The sequence below is a fragment of the Parus major genome, chromosome 2 (assembly GCF_001522545.3).
Source record: "Parus major isolate Abel chromosome 2, Parus_major1.1, whole genome shotgun sequence".
Classification (NCBI taxonomy): domain Eukaryota; kingdom Metazoa; phylum Chordata; class Aves; order Passeriformes; family Paridae; genus Parus; species Parus major.
Genome location: NC_031769.1, coordinates 122,930,386 through 122,957,549, shown reverse-complemented (window position 1 = coordinate 122,957,549; position 27,164 = coordinate 122,930,386). Strand labels below are relative to the sequence as shown.

General features: G+C 43.3%; 1 protein-coding gene across 4 annotated transcripts in view; it reads left to right on the top strand.

The window, feature by feature from the left end:
- The first annotated feature begins 538 nt into the window (after nucleotides 1–538).
- PAG1 (phosphoprotein membrane anchor with glycosphingolipid microdomains 1) overlaps nucleotides 539–27,164 on the top strand; it is a 111,299-nt gene continuing 84,673 nt past the window's right edge. For 3 of the 4 annotated variants that reach the window (XM_015618758.3, XM_015618750.3, XM_015618755.3), the window contains exons 1-2: nucleotides 539–787; nucleotides 25,821–25,880. The gene's annotated coding sequence lies outside the window, so the exon portion shown is untranslated. Of the gene's footprint in view, nucleotides 788–18,931; nucleotides 18,999–25,820; nucleotides 25,881–27,164 lie in introns of those variants that run through there. The other variant, XM_015618753.3, reaches the window with a different exon arrangement.

Here is a 27,164-nt window from a genome sequence, read left to right as displayed (position 1 = left end):
TCTTCCTTAGTCACACTCACTTAACGAGGAGAAAAAAAAAACCCAAACAAAAAACCCCCCAAAAATAAGACCAGGATGCTTCAATTGCTCCTTTTTTCCTCCCTTTCAGGCCGGCCACCGGAGCATCCTCCAGCCGCGCAGCCCTCTGTGCGGCAATCGGGGCGGCGGCCCCAGCATCCGCCGCCGCAGCGCCGGCCCGGCCCCGGCTGCTCCCCGCTGCTCGGGGGCGGCCAAGGCACCCCGGGGCCGCGGCAGTGCCGCAAGCTGGGCAGCGGAGCAAGGCGCTGCGGCGGCGGCCGCGGCCCCGCAGCCCCCGCAGGGGCGTGCCGAGCCGTGCCTGTGCCGTGCTGTGCCTGTGCCTGTGCCTGTGCCTGTGCCTGTGCCTGTGCCTGTGCCTGTGCCTGTGCCTGTGCCTGTGCCTGTGCCTGTGCCGATGCTGGTGCTGCGCTCGCTGCCGGCCCGCGGCGCCGCCGCCGCATCGATGGCTCCGGGGCCGGCGGCGCGGGGACATGCGCAGTGCCCGCGCCGCGCTCCGCGGCCGCGCTCCGGCCCCTCCGCCGCCTCCCCCGACCCTCCCGCCGGGCGGAGGAGGGGGAGGGAGAGAGGGGGAGGAGGAGGCGGGTAGGGAGAGAAAAGGAGAGGAGAGAAGAGAGACGAGAGACGCGCCGCAACTTGCTGCCTCCCCTCCCTGCTGTCCCTGGCCGCGCCGCTGCCCGGCCCCTGCGGGCTGCGCTCCGCGGGAGGCGGCATCCAGGGACACAGCGCTCCGCGGGGCCGGCGCCTCCCGGTGAGTTGGGGGCGGTGCGCGAAGTTGCCGCTTGTGTGTTTTGAGGGGCTGTCGGTGCAGTCGGTGCGGGGGCCGGCGGCGGGGCTGCCCTGGCTGGCCGCGGTCCGCGCTGCGGGCAGGGCGGCGCACGGGCGCTGCTGCGGGCGGGGATCCCGGGAATAGCGGGCACAGGTGCGGGACACGGCCCCGGCGGGGTCGGCTGCGCGCATCTCCAGCCAGCCGCTGCCAGCCAGCCCGGAGCCGTGTTTCCATCGAAATCCTATTGCGCAGTGACAGGCTCCAGTTTGTTTCACTGTGGTATCTGCTCTTGGGCTTGGAAAGTCTTTAGGAGGAAGGAAGGGGTCGCTGGGGCGAGCGGGGACTGCTCCTCGAAGACAGCTGCGAGCGCAGATTGTCCCTAGCGCATCGTGTGCCGGGTGTGCTGCGCCGAGCTTTCGGCTCTCTCTGTGCTCCGGAGAGGGAAGGGAGAAACTGGCCCACGGTCACAGCAGAAAGTTGTGCAGCTTGAGATGCTGCGGACACTAATGGGCCAATTAGCTAAATAAACAAACATAGTGATTTATAGGTATCTGAACTGTAGTGCTTTGAACGATGGAGCTCTTTAACCTTTCTTTCTAATCTAGCCTTAAGAGATTTGGTTTTCAGGAGAGTAATATATCATCTGTGGTGCTAAATACACGAGTTGATTCCATTTGTAAAAGGAATGGTCTTTGAAATAATACTAAGCCATTAATGCAGAAAAAAGAGTGAGACAGAGCAAAGACAGAATTTTGGCAGAAAATATTCCCCCCCCCCCCCCCCCCAGGAAGCCCAGCAGCTGTGCTTGGTTAACTTTTAACCAGAGTTCTTATTTTATTAACTTAAACTTCAGAAAAATAAGCGTGCTTGTTTTTGTCTTGAAGGCAGTGGCAAATCCTCCTTAGTCCTCTCAAAGTCTGTCTGTGTTGCAGATAAGTGATGATTGGAGCAGCATCTGTTAAGAGAATTTGTAGAAGCAAATGCTGCTTAAGATACCCAGTAGGTAAATGGAAGTACATTGTCATTGTATTTGTTTCTCTTAGCCAACACAGAACAAGACATTTCAAATTCCAGGGCGTTTTATTTAACGTCTTTAAAATTTTTTCAGGTGCACAGCTTCATTATAGCAAAAGTGCCTCCCCTTCTTGGAAAAGTGATTAATTCAGGTCTTAGCTTATTTAACAAAGGACAAATTCTGCAGGCTGTGGGGCATCTCCTGTAAAGGGTGAGTGTCTTTTGCACTCATTGAAAAAGAAAATAGTACAGTATGTGTAACACCTTGCAGGCCTGAAGTACTAGAGCAATTTTATATTTTACCAGCATTTAAACACAGATTTTTATTAACATGAAATCGATATTCGTGTCAGCAATGGGGATGTGCAACTTCCAAATGAGAAACTGATCTGGAGGCAACACATTGCTCATATGAGTAAAGGTTGTGGGATGTGACAATCACTGAACTCACCTATCTTTTGTTTGGTTCCTTTTATGAGATGCCGTTTAATGAGGAAAAGAAACGGGTAATTCATTGTGTTTTAAGACACAGTGTTCCTCATAAGCCTCATTGCCAGGCTTTTGAAAGTGAATGTGAATATACAAATGACTACTACTAGATAACTTAAGTTCTGAATTTATTCTGTTATTAAAGTTATATTTATCAGAAAGTGGCAACTGGATTCCAAGTCATAAACAAGGAAATATTGATGATCTTCGAGTTAATTTATATTTTAGGAAGTACTGAGGAGTCCACAAGAAAAGTAATCAAGTTTTTCTTGCTGGATGTGGCATTTAGTTAAGGAACCATCTTTCTCAGGGCACTGGGAACTTCACTGACACACAAAGGAGTTAAATGATTTTATCAGCTCATTGATGACCATGGTAAAGTGCTGTAGAGTTCAATGGCTGGAACAGGGCAGTTCTTTTACTTCCAGTAAGGATGGGGACAGAGAACTGAGGGGCTTTTCCAAAGTAGTTCCAAACCCATATCATTTATAAATGTAAAAAATAATGAAAGAATAAGATTAATAGACCAAGAAGACTCAAAACCATGTGACAATTAAAACAATTAATCATTCAGGTAGCATTACCGAGGCCTCTACAGCGATGCCTCTGCTTCCAGGTCTTGAGAGTGGGGCTGATTTCAGGCGCAGGATGCGAGGGTAGCTCAGCCTGGGAGCAGCGGTGGGGAGGGACAGGAGTCCTGTAGTCTGATGGCTGTGCTGTGGCTGGGACAGAGCCCTGGCAGGGGGAAGGGGTGCAGGGTGCTGCCACTGACCCTCATCCCCAGGTTGCTAAGCTGAGATGGGGAATGCCTCTCTGCCATGCTCAAGGGTTTGCTGAATGTATGGCAACTGCTGGCCCAGGCCCTGGGTGGAGCCAGCAGGGGAGAGAGGGGTGCTGGATGAAGCTCTGGCTGCACAGCCTGTGGCTTGCAGGCAAGCTGCCCTGGCTGCTTGCTGCCCATCCCAGCATCCCAAGGATACCATCAGTAGCAGGCCTTGTACTGGGTGTAATAATGCCAAAAAAGTTCTGGTGAGGGAAGAAGCTCAAGTTTCTTTCATGGGAAAATGGTCTATTTGTAAATGTTCTTATGATAAGATGCTTCTTGCATGGAGTGAAACATGGAAAGGGCAAGCAGTACACACTCATTTGTGCAATACTACTAGAGGCAAACTCTAAATTTTGAAATCACTATGCAGTCATGTGGGCATCATGAAGCAACACAGATGAGGAAGCTGAATCCTGATTTGGCTGCCAATTTACTGCAGATAATTGAGGTGCCCTTGCTGTTCCCCATATCCATCCTAGTACCCTCATGCTCTGAATTGCTGTGCTGTGCGGGAAGTTCTCTATCAGTCGCTCCTTCCCCCTGGTCCCTCACCTCCCAAAATCCCCACGTGCCATGCCAGCAGTGGTGCCCTGCTTGTGAGCTGGGGTGAATGGCAGCCTGCAGGTGTTCAGTGACTCAGTCAAGGTCCCAAACTGCAAACCCCTCTGCAGTTTCATTCTGCTTCTCTTCTGTGGTGAAGCAGTTTTTTTGGCAGCAACACTGCCTTCAGCTACCTGGGCAGGGCTGGGCAAGCTGCAGGTGGTGGGACCTCCAAAGCTTACTCCTGAGAAGGTGCACCAAGCGCAGCTGTGAGGTGGATGACGAGCGACAGGAGATGAGCCTTTGCTTCATGGATGTGATATAACCCAGTTTTAATTAAAGCAGCCACAACAGATTATTAGTGGGGATAAATACTGCCTTGTTACAGCCCTCTTGGGTCATATGTAAGCAGTATTCGTTTTAGAAAGGATGAATGAATAGTCAGTGTGAAGGATAAAGATCAGCATTGTTAATCACTCTGGAAGTCTTCCGTGGGAAAGTGTAAATTCATGAGGAAAGATAGCCCATAAATGTCATTTAAATATTTAAATAACTTGACGATAAAATTTTGATAATAAAGGTGTGCAAGTACCAAGTTATGTTTGAGTTCCTGTCAAAGATAGCTAGGACTTGTACAGTTGGCTTCAATCATTGGTAGGCTGTGCTTCTATTTCATACTTTGCTAGCAGTAATGAAGAGCTCATCTTCAATGCCACCTATGGGGAAAAAAAAAATCCAATTTTTCTTGTCAAAGTGCAGAGAAATACTTTCGAAACTTGGGAGGCTATGTTTGCTTAAGATCTTGAGCTTCAGGAGGAGTTAACACTTCCCTTGTGGTATTTGTGGGTAAGCAGTGTGCCAGGTGCCTTTTTCTGGGCTTGAGTCAGGGGACTGAGCATCCAGCTGCTATTTGTTGCTGTTGATACATCTGCAGGATGAGAAGAATGACTCCAGGTGGGAAAGAGTGGGTCCCCCCCATTAATAAGAGGAAATGATAGGATTTGTGCCTCTACTGTTCCTTGATTTTGTAATTCTCACTAAAGTTTCTTTTGCCCTTTCATACCTCTCAGAACGCCTTACAACTGGTGCTGGGGAAAAAAAAAAAAAATCTGTGTGCTTTCATGTAAATGCGATGAGGATAAGCCTTTGAAAATATATCTAGCTGATGTTGATGAATAAACAAACTTGGCCAGGGTAAATCTTTTCATCTAACTTCAAGAGCCACATTGTAATGAAGTAAATATAGATGTACTTAATGGGCTTCTTTCATCCAAATATATAGCAAACCCTTTAAAGTAATGCAAACAATTCTAAAATGGATTTCTAAGTGGCTTTTTTTTTGTTTTAATATTGGAGCAGTTTAGTCTACCTAGGCTAGGCCAGGAATGGAGCTTGCTCCTGGAGCTGTGCAGATGCTGAGGTGAATGCTGGCCTACAGGGGAGAGTGCAAGAACATGAGACCCAGCTCTTCTCCTGGGGTGTTGTGCAGTTAAGGCAGGAAATGTTCATGCCATGTGTAGCGTAAAATGTATTATTTGATGAGTGTCTTCCCCAGACATTTCCCTTGGGAAGGCAGTTTGCAGACAAGGCTCCAAGAGGCAGGGCCTGCTGTCCGTTCCCCCTTGTCTGTGCTCAGCCCAGGCTGCATCAAGAGCCCCCCAAACTCAGGATGACTGGCTGCCTTCCTCTGGGGCCACCTGTGCATGGCATGCCACTGCTTGGCCAGGTGCAAACCTGACTGTGGGGCTTGCTCTGCAGGACTCATCCTGGGTGCCCCAGAGTACCTGAGCTGGGTGTTAAAGGTGGCCTTAGGGCCATCATGACAGCTGCCATAGACACGATCATTGGAGTGTGGCTGCAGTGGAGGTGGTGACTTTGGCAACATCTTGCTGGCTGGAAGCTGTGGGAAACTGGAGCTCAAAGGTTCTTCAGATCTGGGCATTTACTGTGTGCCAGTGGATTGGGTTTCATTTCAAGTCTTGCAAGATGACTGTTTTCAATGATAGCATTTGTAAACAGATTAATGACTTTTTGTGCAGATGTCTTGCACATGCAACTGTTTAGTTTCACTGCCCTTGCTTGTAAAGAATGTGTAATGTTTGTCTTTCTCACGTCATGGAAAGAGTTTTCCGATCTTCTCTTTAAAAAGTACAGTTGTAAAACAATTTTACTTTGAAAGCAAGTCATTGTTTTAAAAAGGATAAACCCTGTTCTTGAGAAAAAGATCTTCACTTGGTCTTACATTTTCTTAACAGGAGAAGTTCAGATCCATTAAATCCCATTGTGGAATAAAATCCCAATCACAGCTGGGCAATATTAGAATTTGAGTATTAGACTATTTAGATAACTATATCAGCATAATTACAGAAATTCTTCAGGATGAGATTTTTCTTTGCTGAGATCTTGATGAATGGGGAATACTGTAAAGAATGATTTCTGTGAATCTCAGAGGACTTTTGTGAAAGAGATTTAAATCCAGGAGACCATCATACTTTGAAAAACATAATGGTGATTTACTAATGTCCAGACTGAACTCACTGTTTGGCACCTCGAATAATCACACCAGTCCAGTTTAGCTTGCATCTGGTTGTGTTGTGCTGTGTGTACAGAAGTCAAATGTATTAAAAACTGCTCAGCTTTGGATGTGTTCATCTGGGGATTTGCTCATAAATAATTGATAACCCTCTGAAACAAAATCTCTTCATTACTCCGTGGATTGCTCACCTCTTCCCTCCCGCGCTCATTGTTCTCGCAGGCGGGGGAAGAAGGAGGCGCTGCTTTAATGAAGGTGCACGTCAGCCTCTGCTTCTCCTTCCAAAGGTCATCCAGCTAAACAGTGGCAGTGAAATGCTTGACAAAGATAAACATTTTATGGAGATACGTGGCATTCCAGTGTTTCCAAGGAACCACTGAGCTGCTGTATTTAAGGCTTCTTTGCATCCTAGCATAGAAGCAGTGCAGACGATGAATTACTAAATCGATGAAATGTTTGCATCTAGTGTGCTGCAGGACGTCAAATTAAGGGTTGTTTGCTGTTCAGTAGCAATTACAGCTGCAATATTTGGGCTTGATCTTTCATGATTTTACTGCAAAGGATACCATTAAGTATCCTTGCACAGACTGTTTGCTGCAAATGGGACAAGTCTTGGTGAGCAGTGCTTTCTCATTGGAGTGAGTTCCAATTTACCAGACATTGATGCATAGTGATGAATTTCCTTTTTTGCAAAAAAAAACCAAAACAATTCTGTGTCCACTGACCTAAAGTCTGAGTTGATCTAACAAAATCTTGTTTTAATGGAAAACGTGTCTTAATGTAAGTTCAGTTCATCTTTTTGATGACTTGATTGTTTCAGAATTATTAGCCAGATTCTGCAAGAGTCTTTAAAGGTGCTGATACTTGCTAGCATTTAATAGCCCCAACTATTGCTAATGTACAGGAAATGATCAAATCACATCACTGAGAGAGAACCCGAACAAGTCTTACAGCTATTTTAATGTGAGTTTTTAGATGTTACTCTTTTTAATTGAAAGGTGAATGCTATAAAGGCTTTTTCAGACTCCTGTTTCTAGATGACAGCACTTTCTGCGGACTAACTGGAAGTCCTAGAGTGCTGATCCCAGCTTTCAGCTTCAGGATTCATAGCTCAAACTCTTCCTTTTTTACTTGGCAGAAGTATGCATCTGTGGTGGTGTCTGGATTTATGTCTTCCAAAGAAATATTGGATCAATCAAAGAAAATGAAAAAGATTTTCTGAAATGGTAATCACATTCTGGCTGATACTGGAAAGAACAGAGCCTTCCCCCTTCTCTAAACCACAAGATTAAGCTTGCTTATAAAGGATTAACAGAGCTCTCTTCTGTTAATTCGTAGTGGTCTAGTCGAAGTGCCCGATTCTACATCAGTGGAAAATCCATTATCAATCAATGGGAATTTTGCAGCTGAAGCCAAAGGGATTAGAGGCTCATCATTCAGAAGTGTCTGAAGGAGAGAAGGCCCTGGCTATGCTTGCTGCCACACAGCTGTGAGCCACTGCTGGAGTGTGCCCTCAAAACATGGCAAAGGAAAGTGTTCAGCTGCCTCAGGGCTATTTTCAGAGACTGTGGAAGGGCTCGTGCCATGGGCCAGGGCTGAAGAGGAATTTACACCATTTCCTGGGGTGCTGCCGGTAGTGGGCTGCTCCTCACGTCAAGCAAGGTGATTTCCAACTGGAAAAGATGCATGGAGAAGGATAGCCTGAAGCCTTCTTCCAGGGCTTGTGCTGTGGTTGGGGGAGAGTTAATGAGGAGGTCAGTGAGAGTAGGAGTTAAGGGCAGGGGAAGAGGGGTTCAGGGTTGGGGATAAGGGGTGCAGAGGAGCCCTGGTGCCTACAGCCACTGCTCAGGCTGCACCCCAGGCACACTGGTTTAGGAGACTGGAGTGTGAGGGAGGGACAGGAAGACATTGTTGAAGAGGTTGCTAAAGAATTTGCTACTGATGATGTTATGGGTGATTTCCTAACAAACTGCAGTGTCTCCAGAACTTTCTTCCTTCAATGAACGACAGCTAACTTTTCCTTCTAGTGGAGTGCACAGACCAACATTCAGACTGTTAGAGCCTGCAAACTAGAACGACTTACTTTAGTTTGGGATATTCACCAAGCACATTCCAAAATATAGTTTTACTTTCTTTTGAAATGCTGTCAGAGAGCTTAGCTAGTAATAGCTCTGATCTCGAGCCTAGCTGTGGGGAAAAGCACAGTCTCTGTGTCCTCCACTGCAGCATTTGGTAGTTACTTTTCCACAAATGGAAGCTAAATGGAAGCTTAATAAAAAGCTATTCAGGGTAAAAATTACAGTTTTTACAACAGCTTGGTAAATACACGTGTATTGTTTTGATCTGTTATAACAGGCAAGGTTGTGTCATTTAGTTTGGCAATTACAGAGATTAAATCAGTTTTCCTTTACTCTTGTTAAATGCAAAATAATTGGAGACACACCATGGAAGGTTGGGGCTCTCGTGTTTGTAGCTTCATCATTTATTAATCTAACACATTAAATGAGAGGCTTTATAGATTTGCTTGCCTAAGGAAAAAGAAGAAAACACAGGCCCAACTGGATGTGTATGTATTCTGTCTCACACTTTGATGTGCTGTCAAGTATTGCTTGATTTTTAGTACACTTTGTAAGAAAGGACGCTGCTTTGCCCTCAGAAGGGTAAATTGTGACCTCATGTTAAAAGAGTTTGAGTAAGCTTATATTTGTGTAGGCAAAGTCACTTGTGCAGTTCCCTTCATGTTCTACATACAGGAACGTAATGTTGTAGTCAGACACGCCAAATAAACTACAAATGAGGACCCTGTAAAAAGGTATATTTTGGAAGTATCTTGGCTGTCTTAATTGAACCCCCCTAGTCATAGGAGGGGCTGTCCCTTCCCCTAGCTCAGCCTTTTCAGGAGATGGTGCTGGCAGCGGTGCAATAACAGCTCTGTGGGGGCAGACATACTCTTCTTTCTTACCTTCATGTAGCTGGAGGGGATTTGAAAATTGGATATTTCTCTCTGTCTCTGCAGCTCCAAGTAACCCGGACACTGCCAGCCATGGATTAGTGAAATAAATCCCTCATGTTTGTACTGAAGTGGAAAGCATAAAGAGCATTTTCTGCCTTTTTTCCCCCTTTTTAATGTGTCATTTGCTGGCTGGCACAGTGACCTCCATTTCGCGACTTGTGAAGTGACTTGTCACAGAGCTTTTCTCTGTGGGTTAATCACTCAAGGGAGCAGCAGCATGTGACATTATGCATGTGGACCTGAGGTAAACAGTAACCTATGGACCACCTATACTGCATGTGTACTTCAAATATTATCTGTTAATGCACTTGGAGTTTTCTAATATGATTTTCTTTCCCTTCTGTTTTACCTGTTTTCTTAACTATGTCCTTGGTAATCATAAGGTATGCAAACACCGAGTCACCCTTTGGTCTTTATAAGTATAACTTAATTTGGAAGAAAATATTCCTGGCAATTTAGTACATGAAATTTGCCAGTTCATTGGGAAATGGTTTTATGCTAGTAATGTAGAGGTACAGCAGTTTGGTTTTCCAGGGTATCTTGGTGGACAGTCTGTCAAGTCTTTTAAATTGTTTCAGTCAATTATACTGACTGAAGTGCAAGAAATAATTAATTTCTTTTTTCAGTTCTTGGAGATTCAATTTCATACTCTTGATTTACATTTTGGTATCAATTGTATATTTTAATTTGTGTGAGTGAACCCTGAAACTCTTACTCACTTGTGACTACATCTTTAATTTTGCCTGACAAGTTCATCTCATTCCTAGAAAGCTAATGTACCAGGAATTGATCAGCAGTAACAGTCAGGGGAATGATAAGGGAGGAGGTGATATCTGGGTCTGGTGTGGGACCTGACCAGTTAACGCTGGTTTCCAAGTGATCTTGTTATCATTCTTCTCAACAGGTTTGGCTAAAACCACCCCTGGAGAAGAACTGGAGAAAGCAAACTAGTAGCAGAGGATTGGTTTCCCACCAAAATGGAAAGCCATTATTATGAGGCATAATTAGCTCTATTATTTATTTGCCAAAGCAGGCAGGCAGCAAATAACTCAGCATTTCTGTGTTTCATGTTTGCTCAGCACTCAGGCAGAGTCTGCACAAGTAACGTGGGGCAGTTGGTTCTCAATAGGCACATCATTATCTGTAGGATGGAGAGGCCTAGTCTGTGAAAAGGGTGATGGAACTTCCAAACTCCTGTAGGGATGGCCCAAGGAGCTGGTTGTAGCTACCCTGAGACATCAAAGCCCTGGAGGCTTGGACCTCATGGCTGGCAATCTGGGAATCTGGAAATCCTTGTCACTTTTTGTTTCTCCCAGCTGTAGAAATTACTGAAATATTAGTTCTTGGACAGTGGTGAAATTAGCACAAGTTGTTAGTTTTAATCAGCAGTAAATATTTTATTCAAGAAACACAGTAAACAAGGAAACTTGTTTTCCCTTGTTTTTCTGAGCTAGGCAGAAATTATACATTGCAGTGGTATGATTCCCTGAGAAGCAGAATTTCAAAGTCTTGGCAGTTTCCATGTTCCAGCCAGCATGATATGTGCCTTGCTCCACAGAGCAATTGTATTTTCTATATTAAGCATTAGCTTCTATAATTAATTACACTGGTGCTTAAAAAAAACCCCAAACCAACCACTTTAAACAGCAAAGGCTTTCTTTCATTGGATTCTAGAGAAATGAGAAAAAAAACCCAACCAACCAAAAAAAATTAAGAAAAAAAAATTCCAAATCCCCAAAACCAACCAAAAAAGTGCCCACAGAAAACCCCTGGAAATTTCTGGGCTTGAGCTATCTGTCCATAGGCAGTAGGAAATTGTCTTTTTGAGGTATAACAATGTTTTAATGTTCATAATTTAATAAAAATTATGTTCCCTGCAGTTCATCAGTATCTGGCACTTAAAAGGACTGAATTCAGAAGAAATAAGTGTGGAGATTGCTGTGGGTAAATGATCAAGACAAGACCTGTGAGAGTGATACCTTTTAAACACCTGATTTTATTAGCACTCCAGTACCTGTGTGTGCCTGCTTGTGTGCACCGGCCTGATTGTGTGCAGGAAGGAGCAAGCTCTTACAAAAAAACTAGTGCTGTTAAGTCAGTTGTGTAGTCAAGAGTGAGGTTTTGGTGTCAGGGAGAAGCTCAGTGCTGCTTTCTCTTCCTTCCTGTATCTGGTGTTTCAGTTTAGCAGTAGAGGAGCGCTGGGACTGAAACTTAAACTTGCGTTTTCTCACCCTTCTGCTTGATCCTCTCCAAAGGACTTTTGTTCCTCAGCTCTGGGAGTGATGGTGTTTGGTACAGGAAAGGGTTAACTTCCAAAAGCACAGCCTGGCAATTCTGTGCCTCTGGAGCTTTAAATGAGGAGATGCTGATACAGTGCAGACTGTAAAGTGGGCCCTGCTGGGGCGTATAGCCAACATGGGATCAAGGATCACAAGTCATTTACATGCTGACCAGAGTCTGGCTTCTTGCTGTGGCTGGCCCTAGCTGAGCAGTGCTGTGTCCAGAGCATGCCACCTTCTGCTCTGCTGCAGAGAGCAGCTAGGCATTATCCCACATCCAGAGCTCAGCTTCTGAGTGCTAGGCACTGGGAGCAAGGGGAAGTACCACATCCTTCCCATGAAACAGCCCCAGACACCCATATGTGCAGGGGGAAGGCAGAGAAGGTGCAGGGTTCTGGTGGACATCAAGTTGAACATGAGCCTGCAAATGAGCCCTTGTGGCAGAGAAGATAAACTGTGTCCTGGGCTGCATTAGACAAAATACTGACAGCAAGTGGAGGGAGGTGATCTGGTCCCTCTTCTAGGCACTGGTGAGGCCACAGCAGTTCTGAGAGCCCCAGTACTGAAGAGAAATGGACATATTGGAGGGAATCCCACAAAGGATCATGAAGATGATTAAGTGACTGGACCATCTCTCATATGAGGGGAGGCTGAGAGAACTGGGACTGTTCAGCCTGGAGAGGAGAAGAATCAGGGGAGAATGTCATCAATCTGTAGAAATACCTGATGGGTAGGCACTAACAGGACAGAGCCAGGCTGTTCTCAGTGGTGCCCAGTGACAAGACAGGGGCAGTGGGCAAAACCAGAAATACAGGAGGCTCCTTCTGAACACTGAGAAACATTTTTTTTTCACTGTGGGGGTGGCTGAGTACTGACACAGGTTTTCCTGGGAGACTGTGGAGTCTTCATCTTTGGAGGTATTCAAAACCCACCTGCACATGGTCCTGGGCAACCAGCTCTGGGAGGCTCTAGTCGAGCAGGGATATTGGATCAAGTGACCTCCAATGGTCCCTTCCCACCTCACTCTGATTCTGTGACAGCAACAACTGCACTCTTTAGCAGCTGTGCTGAATAGATGGTAGGGACTACCTCTGTACCTCCTTCTTTGAAGACACAGATTTTTTTAAGAGAGCCTGTTCTAAAATAACAGCTGTCTAATTTGTTTTCTAAAAATTTAAAACAGGTTCTTCGTTCTCAATGAAAAAAGGATAGCAATACACTTCTCCGTTTGCTCCCACTTTTTCACCTTTAGTTTTTAAAATATAAAATCTTTTACAGGTTCCCTGGATTGTAAAGCAGGTGTGCAGTATCTGCTGTCTCCTGTTTCTGCAGGATGTGTGCAAAGGAGCAATTACTTCATCATTGTTCTAAATGTGCAGGTGAAAAATAAGGGAAAATCTCATTCTTTGCAGAGACTTGAGCCTGTAAGTGTTGGACAAATAATGCTTAGTGTGCAAACTCCTTGTCTTGCTTTTTTGAAGCATATCCTTTCATTTAAAGCCTGTTGTTTACTGTGTTTTCAAGTGCTTTTTAGCTGGCATCATGGCCTGTGTGGCTCCACAGCACAGCAGATGAGGTGCTGAGCATAGCTGTCATATTAATAATGGGCCTTTAGTAGTTTCATACCCAAGACTCAAGGCAGGAGACTTTTATCAACACAAGTCTACAGGTGGGGCTTTTGTAAACCACAATGGTTAGGTGTACCACTGCATGTTCCCTCCTTCTGGTGAGTTAACACCCCTGGAAACAAACCCTACCAAATGTGCTGCTTTTGATGCATGTGTGAGGAGTGGAGCTGTTATCAGTGACCTCAGACTCCTCTCCTTGCCTTGCAAGCTGATTTTCTAATAATTACAGGCATAGCTTTAATCTTTGTCAACAGGATAGCAGCAGTAGTGTTACCCTTCAGTTGTTGATGTTCAATTTGTCTTTATCTGCTGATTCTCTGTTTGAAAAATTAAGGCTGAAGCATTTTGCATATAAATTTATTTTGTATTCATGGTTTTTAAAATTTTTAAAATTCACTGAGAGCCTGATCTTAGACATACGGGTGCTGCCTTCTCAGTGTAAATGTTATTGCTCTAGTGCAATCCTTGGAGACTGTGGATTTATGGTAGGCTTTCCAGGTCAGGGATAGTTTTTTGAGGCAAAAGAGGAGCAGTCTTATGATAAGTTGTGCAGTTCTCCCAAAGGAGAAGTAGTGTTACTATTTTAGGATGGTGTGAAATCCAAGCCTTTGCATAGGTCTTCCTCAATTAAAGGCATTCACAAGAGCTTATGTACAATTTAAGATTTGAATATACTTGCACTAGCAAAGACTTCAGAAGAGAAACAGCTGCATGTGTGAGAGTGGCTGAGACCTCAGTGAGCTGTAAAATGGGTGACATCTTCTTTTTACATCTGACCTAGGAAGTAGAGGTAGGCTGAGGTAGGAAGAAGTTTAGCCAGGAGAAATATCCCTTCTTCCAGAAAAGAGATTCTGTACTTTGGCTTTGGTACCTAAAGTGTGTCACATAGGAAGAAAAATGCTTGGGGGGGATTTAAGTTCATATGGCATTTTAGTTGATTTAAAAATACTCAGGAATGTTCAGAAACAGGCTTTTTTGTTAACCACAAGGTTGCAAATGTTGACAGGCATAGGTGTACATTAGCAATAGCTACTGAGAAGATTTCTGTGGTAACTGAAAATGTAGATTTCATTTCACTTTTTAATTTGCATTTTATACCATGTGGTGGCTTTGGAGGGATTATATATATGAACCCCTGGTACAGAGAGGTAACTGCAAGGATGAAGTAACACTTGGTGCTACATTTGCTCTTTATTATACAAGAGGTACATTTAGTTTTAATTTTGGTCATGTAAAAATCTTGCAGTCCTAAAGTTGAGAAGAAATATTTTGGTATTTCTATCTTTTTATTGCAACCAGTTGATTTGAGTAAGACATAGCTGTAGCTAGTAAGATAAATTGGGTTTTTTTCTGTTGTATAATTTTATTTGCCTTATTTGGCTGCACATGTGACACAAGTAGTGAACTCAAGAATAACACTGCTGTTGTGTTTAGGCAAACCTGTAATACAAAGAAAAGGCCCTCCTAGACTTTGAAGAGTTTCAGAAAAATTCTGAATTAGTGTATAAAAATGTATCTTAACCTCAAGGGCTTTTTATACACTGAAGTACTTGTCCCAAACAAAAATAGCAGCAGATCAGTTGAAAACAAGAGAATGTCAGAAGAGAGAAAATTAGTATCCTCAGGCTCAGCATGGGAAGCTGCTTAAACACATTGTAAAAGTCACTTAAGGCATGTGTATATAAGCAAGCAGAAACGGTGGTCTGCTGAAAGCACAAATGTTAGGAGTTGCTCAGACTACAGAAATATCCTTGAGCAGATGGATATCTGCCCCTAATGATTAAAAAAACCAAAAAAACCCCCAAAAAAACCCTCACTCCAGCCAAACTGTTGAATTGGATGCAAGCTGAGCATGAAGATCTGAAAAAGACTTTGAAGAGTAAAGAGTCTGCAACATGAAAGAAAATTATGAGCTGTATATATATATCTTTGAAATGGTTGATACCTGTGAGAGCACTGGAAGGCACATAGGGTCACTAGGCAGGACATCAGAAAAAGTAACTCAGTTGAACTGGTCATTGCAGGAGAATTTGGGCAGGTGGTGTGTTGGATAAGAGAGATGAGAAGATGTCAAATTGCTGAGGCATCACAACAGAAATGCTGCAGAAAGCTGGAGAATTGAAAATTGAATACAGAGGTGTGACCATGTGTTGTACAGAGCAAGGCCAATGCTCTGAAGAGGCATCACTGCTGACAGAAAACACACCACACATGTGGATGCCATAGCTGTGATTTGTGAATATGAGGAATGGCTTTCATTTTAAAAACCCTGAAATATTTAATGGAAATCAGGTGTTGATTTGGAATAGGCTGGCAGTGACAGTTTTGGGAGGCTGTGAGTAGCCAGGTGGACAGTTCCTTTCCTCAACCCACTGCAGCTTCCTCCTTTTCAACTTCTGATGCTTCCCTTCCAGCTGGGTGAGCACAGCAGCCCTGCTGCCTTCTGTTCATGTTGTCCAGCCTGCAAACCCCTAACTCCACGCTCTTAAGTCCATCCTCTCCCAAACCTAGCTCATTCTTGATAAGATACTCATCTTCAGTTTCACTGTGATTTGTGGAAGTGGAGAAAAATCATGTGAAAAATAGGTGCTTGGCCTTCTGGATATTTCATGAGAAGGCTGTATTATTTGTAAATAATTTATGACTTTGAAGCCACACACTTTCTCCCCAGGTTATATGTCTTGTATAACTGAACTGTATGATTTACCTTAAATTGCCTATCTGCCGTGAATCTCCATACAGTGCTTTCTCCTCTCCTGTACAGCCTTCACTGTGGATGAGAGATTTGCATAAAGTGATTTCTTCATGTAAATGTGATCAGGCTGCAGCTCCAGCATCTCCTTGTAATGGATGTACCAATCCCCTTGAATTGGGCTAGTTTCTGTCTTGGTAATTGAATCTGCTTGTTTGTTGCTATAGTTTTGGGAATTGGTGGGGAGTGAGGAGCATGTACTGACGTGCTTTTGCTGCAGCCTTTGTATCCTTACCTGATCATAAGGCTTCTTTGCAAAAAACAAGAGGCAGGCATTGGGATGGGGGTGGGCCATGCTGCAGCTCAGGCAGGGCTGGGACAAGAGCTGGAGAGCTCCCTGGGGACACCCTGGTTATCTGTCCTGGTCCTGAGCCAGGAAGCTGCCCCATGGGGACAGCATGCCCTGGGCCTGGACAAGCAGTGTAATTGGAATGGTGCATAAACCAGAGAGATAAGGAGCTCTGCTGCTTTGGTTGGTGTCATTCAGGCTGTGACATGGGGCTTGATGTGGCCTCTGAGGTGCCAGACTGTGTGAGGTGCCTGAGAATAAAACAACCAAAGCATCTCACAGATTTTCCCTGCACTCCTGTGCTCTCCATGCAGACTGTCCCCCATTTGTTTGGGTTTTTTTACCCATAATCACTGGTTTTGGCTGGCTGTCTTCATTCTCATGGTCTTGTTTCCCTTGCCTCACCTTCCTTGCTCTTGTTTAATTTCTGTTCTTCCAGCTCCTTTTGTACCAATCTTGTCTCAGCTTCTGTACTCTTCCTGTCACCTCTTCTTTCCCCCTCTACCTGAAGCATGAATAACTGGGATAACGAGACACAGGCCAATTTCCCCAATTACTTTGTGTACATATGCATATGTATGGCCCCACCCACTGCCTTGTCTCTCATCCTTCTGTCCTTTTCTACAGCAGTCTCTGGAGGATGGGATTATCTTTGAGTGTGTATTTAGCATATTTTTGCTGCCTCAGTATGAATAGCATTGAGTAATGGTATACATATTTTGAAAACCTAGAGCTGTGTTGAAGTGTTCATTTGGGCTAATATTGCCTGAAAAATGACCAGGTAGCCTAGCTTGTCATCACCTTCAGTAAGATGTTTTCCTGCATGCAGGTTGTTATTTCAGAGTTTTATATTTCTAAAGTTGGAATGGAAGACAAATTAATGGTCTGTATGGCCTCTAATAATTATTTCATGTTTTTTATACTAATGTTAGTATGTTCTGAATAATGGTTTATGGGAAATATCTGTTAATTTAGGTAATGGGGATATTATTTTGATCAGGTGCGTAGTAAATGCAGAAGTTGGAGGGTATTTTTTGAAGGCTTCTCCATCTTTCTGTAATTACCAGATAGATAATAGGAACTTGCCAGATTCAACATGCTAATGATTGCCTTCCAGCTTTGAGAGAGACAGAAATTATATGCTAGCAATGTCTGAACGAGATTCTGCTTTGGAAGTGTAATAAAACATACAATACTGTGCTCTCTTGCCATTGCATAAACATCCATGAATACATCCTCGGTCTTTCAATACAGAAAATAATGAAGATGAAGCTAAATTTACTTTGGGAGTACTCAGATGGCTATTGATGGCTTAGGAATGCTGGGTTATCAATAGTAGATGAACTGCTTTGTTGTTGTCTGTCACCTTGCAGGGCTGCCTCATGAATCATGTTTAGATAAAAGGTAAATGCTCTTACTGTCCCATTTTGCTGTTTTAAATTGCTACCTTTTCAGCCTTGTCCACAGATTTCCTGCAGGAAGCTCTCTGTGCCTGAGATGCAGGGTATTTTCTTAGCGATGCCTTTTTTCAACCAGCTCTGGACTGTGCTGCCTGATTAAAGGCAAGTTTCCTAAGATCCCAGCATGTGACAGTGATCTGCTGTGCTGTCTGTTCCACAGGCAGCTTAGCACTGCTCTGTGCTGGGCCTTCAGGAGGACTGGAAAGAAAAATGTGTGTTGGCAGTATTCTTAAATATATCACATACCACTGATGCCTTGCAGTTGGGTCTAGATTAATGGGGAAGAAACAACTTTGGGTGTTGTGCTACAAACTGCTCTATTAGTTGCCTCTTTCTGTATCTCACTTTAAAAGGAATAATTTGCAGCACACAAGTCCCTCTGGGATGAAGAGAGTTCTGTCCAGTATTTTCTCCTAAAATTCAGGCAGTGTGGTGGATTACTACAGAAGAACATGGAGACCTTTAGTCTTTCATATTTATTACCATCACATTGGGAGTGTGTAAGCAAAGGATCAGTCTGAGGCAGCAGATAACCTTTGGGCAAAGGAAAAAAATAACAAAAAGTGGTATAAGCTGCAGCAACAGTATTTCTAAACCTACAGGAAATCATCTATCTAATCCCCAGTTAATATAAAACATGCCTAAAATTACTGGATCTTTTGAAGTTGGTGTCTTTGTTTCAGAAGTAAGCTGTGCAGCCCCAAGTGGTGTGAATTTACTGGCATGTTCTCCATGAAACAGAAAGGTTTCTAGAGATACAAGACAGGAGCCTTGCCTGTTTAGCTCAGGAGCTGTGAACCAGATCACGATGGTGTGTGGAGCTGGCTGTACTCTGCGGGAAATGGGGGAAATTCTGGGAGAAAGCTTTTGTAAACTTACTCTGATTTGTTCTGAAAAATGCATCAGTTAGAGACCACTGTTAATGGTGTGTTTTACTGGTGAGTGTTAGGAGTAAGAGGCAGGGCTCTTTCAATAAAGAAATAAATGCCATCATCATTCTTTCCTGGGCTCTACAGATCAGTTCTATGTATTAAAATGGAAAAAGACTAGAGCATGAGGGGGTGGTTATGTGCCTGCCGGTTAGTTTGGTAATGGTTAAGGGCACACTTAGACCAGTGGGCTGATGAGTACCAGATCTGGGTATGCAGTGTGTATGACCCATCAGAGTGAAACTGAGGCAGGTGTCCCAGTGCTTCTTGCCTCTCCATCCCTTGCATCATGGTTTCTGCAGGAGTAGTGCCTGGATGTGGAGTTCAGAGGGAGCCCCCTACACCCCTGCTTTTCTTGCCAGCCTCTGGAAATCCAGGAAGAGCTGTAGTGACAAGAGCACCTCAGTATTTCTGGCAAGTTTTGGACATCTGTTTACTTAGGTGGGTGTTTTTTCTCCTTCTATCACAAACACTAAAAAGATCTGGCCACCCATCTCATGCCGTTTGCCAGCTGTGTCCCTGTTTTGTCTACAGAAGCTAAAGATAATTTTTTTCCCAACCTTGTGATTGTACTTGGAAAGCACTAGCTAGCTATGCTGGAAGCACCTCAAGGATGGGTGGTATCAGTGCCCTGCTGAGCTGTAGCTGGCTCCTGACAGCCTCCTGCTGAATCTGGGTATGAGGGATCACAGGGCAGGCCAGTCTGGTTTTCCAAGGACAGTCAGGGTCCTATGGCAGACCCCTGAGCCACTGGCATATTTAAAGAAGTCAGTTTGAACAAAATTCATAGCTCATGTACTTTTGTGTCACATCCTTAACAGGGACAGGGTGCTACCATATGACATTTTGAAAGAACTGTCCTGTAATGTCTGTTTGTTTTATTGCTCTACTGCTTTGTGCTGTTGGTGCCAGCAGAGATGAGAAATTAGGTAAAGCAAAAATTTAGGGTTGTGTCTAAAGTGTATGTGTTACTGTGACTGCATAGCTGCACTCAGTCACGCGCCTGGCTCTGGAGAGGAATATGCTTTCATGACACAGACTCTTTTGTCTAGTTCTGCCAAGAGATGGTCTCTTCTGACCTTCTGCTTTTGACTTAGACCTGTTTCCTTTCTACTTTCGTGTTGCTTGTCTTCTCCTAAGCCTAATTCTTGCATGATTTTCTCACACTTACAGCTCTCCTAAGTGAATTTCTCCCTGCAGGTGCTGATTCATCTTAACAATCTGTTGTATATTTTTGCTTTCTGTCCCAAAGGACTTGGGTTACTTTCTCTGTCACCCACTTGACACCCCATTGTTGCCAGTCTCCCATCCAGCCTTCCAGGTCTGTGCTGCTACCTCCTTAGCTCTGAGTTCTGTCTCTGCCCAGCCAGTGCCAGTCTCCCCTTGTACCAGCTGCATCTTGGATGGGTCTCAGCTCACTCTATTCTCATCCAAGTAACTCCTGATTTCACTCTTCTTTTTCATCCATTTTTTTCTCCTTGGATTTTAGCTAGATTGACTGACTCTTTGATTGACCGTCTTTCCTCCCTTGCTCTCTTTCATCCTGCTTTTCTCCCAGACTCCCCTGCCAAACTTCCTTGCCTATTCTTATCCATCATCTTGCCCACACATCTCTCAATCCCAGTTTTCCCCCCCTTTCCTTACTTTTCTCCAATTTCTTTACTCTTGTTCCTGTTCTCACAGGAGTACATCTATCTCATTTCAGAAGGCAGTAAAAAGCATCTCTCTGAAAGCATTTTCCTGGGTCTTGTCAAGTCCTTTCCTCAAAGAGTAGAGATACTTGAGCTTCTCAAAGAAAAAGACCTTTTAACTTGTGCAGCAAAAAGTGCTTTTCTTTGGCTTTATATTCAGAAACATAAGCATTGTTTTAGTGGAGGTACCCAAAATTACATTTAGCATGAAGCAGCATTTTTTAACAATTGAAAATTATCAGGAAAGGGGAAAGTGGCCAACAGCTGTAACAGGCAGCGCCACTGCTAGCCTCACCTCCTATAGTTATCATCACAAAATGCCAACTTTGAATGTCTTCAAAGTCCTTTTGCACAATGTATTGGCAAATACATAGTCTTGGAAAGAGTTAATATGATGCTGCAAATTTTACAAGGCTCCTAGTAGAGTGAGTTGCCTTAGGAGGAGGCAGCACATGAGCAGTGAACTGCTGCCTGCTTTGCTGCTTTGTAAGAGTTATTTAAGGAGTGAGAGCCCCACTTAGGAGTTGGGCATGGTTTGTGAGTCCCTTGATGCTGGAATTGTGTGTGTGTATCTCCAAATCATCCTTCTAGATATGTAAATTAAAAAAAAAAAATTAAAAAAAGACACAAACTACAGCAGCCTGTATCACCACAGTCAGACCATTTTATAGAAGGGCTAGACCAGGATGCTGATACCTGGAAGAGGATTAGTGATGTGACAGAAAATACACAGCTGTTGAAATAGATATTTGAATTTTTAATGGATAAACTTGTGGAGCAGCTCTACCAGCCTTATATTGTTCAAGGTCTGTCTCTGCCTATCACGTACTTTTTCGCAGTAGAGTGAAGACATGATCCCCAGGGAGTTAATAAAATTCTTTCATCTCAGGGAAGAAAGTGAAAGGAAAAATGAGAAACATAAGATTTTCCTGTGACATTTAAAGTCCAAATTGGAGTTTGTCTGAGTAATTTATCTTGGGATATTTGCAGGAGGGAGTGTAGGAGAATATGAATGAGGGCATCTTAGTTATGTCTGAGCTTTCTGATGGCTGAAGAGAATTTTTGTGTGCTCTGTGTGGCCAGAAGGCCTATCTGTGTGATTTCTTCTCCAGTAGATGGAAGATAACATTAGGAGGACTACTTTAATTATCAAAGTGTGGGAATTATTCCAGTGCAGTATCACCCTGAGACACCACTTTCTTTCAGAGTAAAAGGTGATGTGTTTCTGGGATGTTAGACCTCATTTCCCCCTGCTGCACTGAACACGTGTACACCACATTTTCTCTGGCAGTGTCCACAATCTCTATCTTTTGCTGGTGAGGAAAGAAATGAAAATACAGCATATCCTTGTAGAGAACATAACGAGTACAAAGGCACTGAAGGAAGAGGGTGTGTTTTGAAGAGGGTTGACTTGTTTCACAATCTGTTTAGATTATCTGAGTTCTATGAATTCCTCTTTGAAGCATGTTACAGATGATTAGACTGACATAAATTGAAGACTTCCTGCATGTAGAGATGCTTTCTCAAAGCATGTAGCAATTTCTGTTTCCCACTGCTGTTAGATTTCTGCTTGCACAGGTGTTTGTGCAACTTCACACTTCTGTCAAGACTTCTCTTCGCAACATGCCGTGTTGCATGTGAACCTACCAACAGCCCTGCATCCAGACTTTCCTTAAACTTCTAGGAATAGCATTCAGCATATTCTTGTGAGTATCAGCAGTTAACTGATGGAGGCACAGACAGCCTTCTGTGAATTGCATACAACTTGGCGTGTTACTTCTTTGTGTCTCTCGGGAGGCAGCTCTGAGTGTCAGCCCTTGCTTGGAGGGAGGAGGAGAAAGGATTATGCAGCCATGGGAATGTAGTTCAGCAGGGTGTCCTGTGGTACCTGGGAAAATGTGGGCTGGGGAAGACAGTGCCTGCCCTCTTCTGTACTGGAGCGTGTTCTGGTTCATAGGGGGAGCATCCACCTGCTGCATGGCATTTTTGGGAGATTGCTGCGCTCCCAGATGGCAAGACTGGTGCACTATGTTTATTCTTCAGCCTTTGCTTGTTTCTCAGCTGCTTTTTCCCACAGTTGCATATCACAGAGTCACTTGAAATACAGCTTTCTCACCAGCTGTTTGCTGGTGAAAAGGCTGGAAGGAATATCCAATGAGGAGCAGCTAAGGACTTTGGGTTTGTCTAGTTTGGGAGAAAAGGAGGCTTCAGGGCAGCTTCACTGCTCTCTACAACTTCCTGAGAGGGGGAGGTGGAAAAGGAGGTGTGATTTCTCCTCCCTGTTACTCAGTTACAGGATGTGTGGGAAATGGTTCAAAGCTGTGTCAAAGGAGGATCAGACTAGACAACAGGAAGCATTTCTTTACCACGAGGGTAGTCAAAGACTGGGACAGGCTTCCTAGAGAGGTGGTTGATGCCCCAGGCCTGTCAGTGTCTGGGAGACACTTGGATGATGCCTTAACTTTCAGTCAGCCCTGAACTGATCGGACAGATGGATTTGGTGATAGTTGTAGTCCTTTCAATTGATATATTCAGTTCTATTCTATTTTACAGTCTGGACACTGGCAGTGGAATTCACCTGTGCTAATAATACATGGCAGACCATGAGGTTAGCAAAAACTGCCTGAGGCCATACTTCGCTCAGTCACCACTCCTTTTGCTCTGAAGGAGGTCATTTGAGCCCTTTCCTACATGTAAGAAATGCATTTCCTAACCTATCAGTGCTTATCAGTGCAGATCAGGGTAGGCAGTTTGTGTATGTCACACCTCCATCCAAAATCATAAAGATGTTTAGAGATCTTGATAGAAAATACTCAGGTTGTCTCACTGTCCATCTGTGTGGATCACTGTGTATGAACTTGCCCCTTTTCCTACATAGCCACTGTAGCCTCATTGGTGGCATTAACTTAAGTTTGTACAAGCAGTCTGTTTTGTTCCTCAAAAATCTGGAACAGTCAGGTTTTGGGCTGGGTTTCTGAAATGAGGTGAAGAGCTACTTCCTGTGGAGCCTTCCTGCATAATTTATAGGTGCATGTTGATATCCACCCAGTTAAAACCTGTATCACTACTGCTTGATCGATCCTGTGTTTTGGGATGAGCTTCCTAACCTTAGCTCACATCATATCTTCAGGAAATGTTGTTACAGTAATGCCACTGCTGTTTTTTGCAGCAGTTTTGGTGTTTACCAGCCCCAAACAATGGAAGTGGGACATTGTGAACTGTTGAGATACTGAATGTCAAACTTCAAGATCCTGTTACAAAGACATTAAGACAGCAGATGGGTTATTCTGCAAGATATTATTAAGATGCACATGTTTATTACTTCCAAAATATTTTCTCTGTTTTATTTTAATATTTATGAAGCTTATCCTGCATTAAGTAACTTCTGTAAACTTACTTTTCTATTAATACCCAAACATGGCTGTGTGTAATTGGCATGTGATTAATACATCTAATGGAATTTCAGTCTTGAATGTGACTCCTTTGACATGCATTCTGACTTTTTTCTATTTGCTATTCATGTTGGCCACCTGAGACACTTTGGGGTTTTTTTTGCATAACATTAATTTTTGTTTCGTAGTTGATAGCATTATTATTTTATCAAATAACCCGATAAATTGTTACAAGAGGACTGCAGCAGCAGTCAAAGCACTGATGCTTTCTAATGGTGCACTTTACCTCTGCTCTATTATTGCTGCCCATTTCATTATTTGTGAGTTGATTACAGCTGCATTTCTCAGGGGCTATGAAATATTCAGCAGCCCGGACTAGCCCAGGGAGAATTGCAGCCTTTGCAGCTGAACACCTGCCCTCAAAGGCAAAGAAAAACCAAAAAGTTCTTGTGTTTACAAGGGATGGGGAAAATCCTTCTCTTCTTTCCCACAGCACCGACTCTGGGTACATGCTAATTAAAAATTGCCACTTTACTTATGTTTGTTATTGGATGGGGGGAAAAATAAGAATAAATATACAACTACTGCATTTCTGCCATATTTGCCTGGCCACAGCAGAGAAGGAAAACTAATGTTGGTATAATTGGTTGCCTGTGTGCCAGTGTGAGGTAGTTGTCGTTCAGGGTGGGGATGGGGAAAAAAACCCTCTCTGTTAAGGGCAAAAATGAATACTGCTGGTTATGTTCTCACACTGTGTCTCTCTGGGGGACTTGGCAGCAATGATTGACTGAAATGTGCAATATTTTACCAAGTAGGAAACAGATAAGATTTTTATAAACAGGATACTTCATCATTAAAGTAAAGAAACAATTGCTTTGACCTTGTCACTGAATGGGTAAGGCCAGCATTGTGATAATTGAGAATGTAGCTAAGCAACAGTTCTCCAGGAGCATGCACTGCTTTATTTTTAGTTGAATACACCAGTGCAGTGGGGGGACATGGGACACACACGGGTATGAATGAGCAAAACAACTGGTTAATGATTACTAAAAAGGAAAAAATATATTTTTGCATGAAGTTTGAGTTGTAATATGTGCTTATACTGATTTCAATTTGGATTTACATCAAAAGAAAGTAATTGAATCAATATATCCTTCTGTGGTCTGAACAAGCAGATAGCCTGACAGTATCTCTGATTTCTTAAGCAGCTTCTGGAAATTAATGGTGTAGAAGAAATGACAAATTCCTTCAGAAATAGTCTATATCTGTTTCTCCTTACTTTGATGTTAATTATGTTTCCCAGCCTTACAGGTCAGTATTGCAGAGCCTAATTTATTTATTGCTCTAATTTTTGTTTAAACCAGTCTTAAATTCCCTAGTGAGCTAGTCCCCTACAAAGTTAACAGTATAAGACCCTTTAAATCTGAAATAAGTGTCCAGGAAATGGAACATACTTTCTTCTAACTAAGTCAGTTTACAAAGCAAGTTAGTTAATATTTCATGTAAGCAATGGGGAAAAAACAAAGTCCAGAGTTAGTCATTTTTATTGTGTAGGCATTTCAGGACAAATTGCCACCATATGGCACCTCTGTCATCCCGTAAACAAAAGTATGTGTTCCAAGGCTGGTGCCAAGGGAAAATCTGCAGCCTCTTTACCTCTCTCTGTTTCTGGTAAATCTCTCATCACTGACCTGGATGCTTTTTCTTTGGATATTAAACCAGTACAGTTGCTAAGTGACAGTGAGTTTTTACTTATCAAACCCAAGCAGTTACAGAAATCTCTCTGAAGAAACTGTCACTGTATGAGTATAAACTACCCCAACTTTACATATAGGAGACTTTAATTCGGATTTGTTGTATGAAATTTGTATTACTGGCAACATTGCATAGGTGAGAGAATAAAAATGTCCTAATTCCCAGACTAATTTTATCAGATCTTTAAAAGCCAAAAGATAGTTTACAGACAAAAATAATAAAAAGGAAATTAAAGACTCTATTAGTTACACTTGGGTATTTTTAATATAGTAAGAAAACCTTTTCCTCAGGTGCTTTTCAGGTGGATATGATTTTAAATTTGATGAACCAGAAAATGTAATGTATATTTTCATATTCTTAAAGTATGGCATAATTGAATTTGAACTTGTGAATTTTTTTAAGATTTTTTTTTTTTTCCTGCCTAGGAGGAATCGTTTGTCGGTACTGTATCTCACTTGAACATCAAGCCCTACAGAGACTACAAGGTAATTGTTTATGCAACTGCTTTCTGTTTCCTGCGGTAGTCAGCTTGGCTTTAACTCATTTTCTGAAGACCCCTGTAATTTATGAAGGTACCAGTTCTAAGCAACTAAACTGGTTAGCAGCAATGTTACTTTACAGCTACTTTACAGCTTTTACAGAAACTGTTGTTTACAGCTTCTGAATCCAGGGTGAGCTGTGTGAGGTTGCCAGTGTGTGTGTATAAAACAAAGATGTGATGCATTTTAAAAATGCAGTTCCTCTATTTGTGTCTGAAGAAGCACCAGTACCAGTCCCAGCTGAAAGGTATAATCTGCTGAATAGGGGTTTGTGTGTGGTCATTCAGAAAGCTGTTCCTTATCCCTCAGCATCCCAATCTTTTAGTTGGTTTTCTTCCTGGAGCTGCGTGAGAGGCATCACGGGTCCTGCAGTGCTGACACAGGCTTTCCTTCCCCAGGAAGGTGGCTTTGGTCAGTGTCAGTGTTTTGTTCAAACAACGTGATGGCCACCTCATTGGAAATCAGTCTTAGCTCACTTTTCCAAGTTGATAAAAGCTGTTTCTGCTGTAGCAGTTGTGGTAGATGCTGCAGATCTACACATCAATTTGCTCGTCTCAAAGCCTGTTAGGAAGCAGAGCTAATGAGCTCACCGTGGGTGTGGACAGCAGCTGAACAAAATGGACTGCTGGGGGTTCATATTTATGTTCAAGTTACAAAGCTCTCCCACTGCTCTGGGTGCAGAAAAGAGTGCTGTGGTTAGGGAGTTGGCGTGGGTGTGCAGTCTGCAGAGCAAAGCTGGTACCTCTGCGTGGAGACCAGCAACATCCAGCCTTCAGTGTGCAGGCTGGTCCTGCTTATATTCATTTACTGGAGGAATGATGAGATTTGAGAAAAACCAAATTTATATTGCATTGCCTCTTAAATAATGTCTTCCAACACCTGGCAAAAGATAAAGTTCAAGGACTGAAGTTAATTTTAATTCCAGGCGTCCCAGCCCTTGCTGGGTGGCTGTTACTAGTAAGTGGTATGGTACCAGACTAGACTTGACTTGATTGTGTGTAATACACAAATTGTGCCTGAGTTGAGAAATACTGGGAAGATTTCAAGTCCCTTTTTTAATACAGTAAGAGCCTTGAAACTTTGTGAGGAATCTGTGCTTTGCTACTGCATACCAAGCAGGTGGTCTTCACTTCATTCATATTGACAGTATAGCAAACAAAATCTTTCAGGGTAACCCCACAGTGCTAACTGACCTGCTGCATGTTCCTAGCTTTTCCTAAAGGGGAGGTT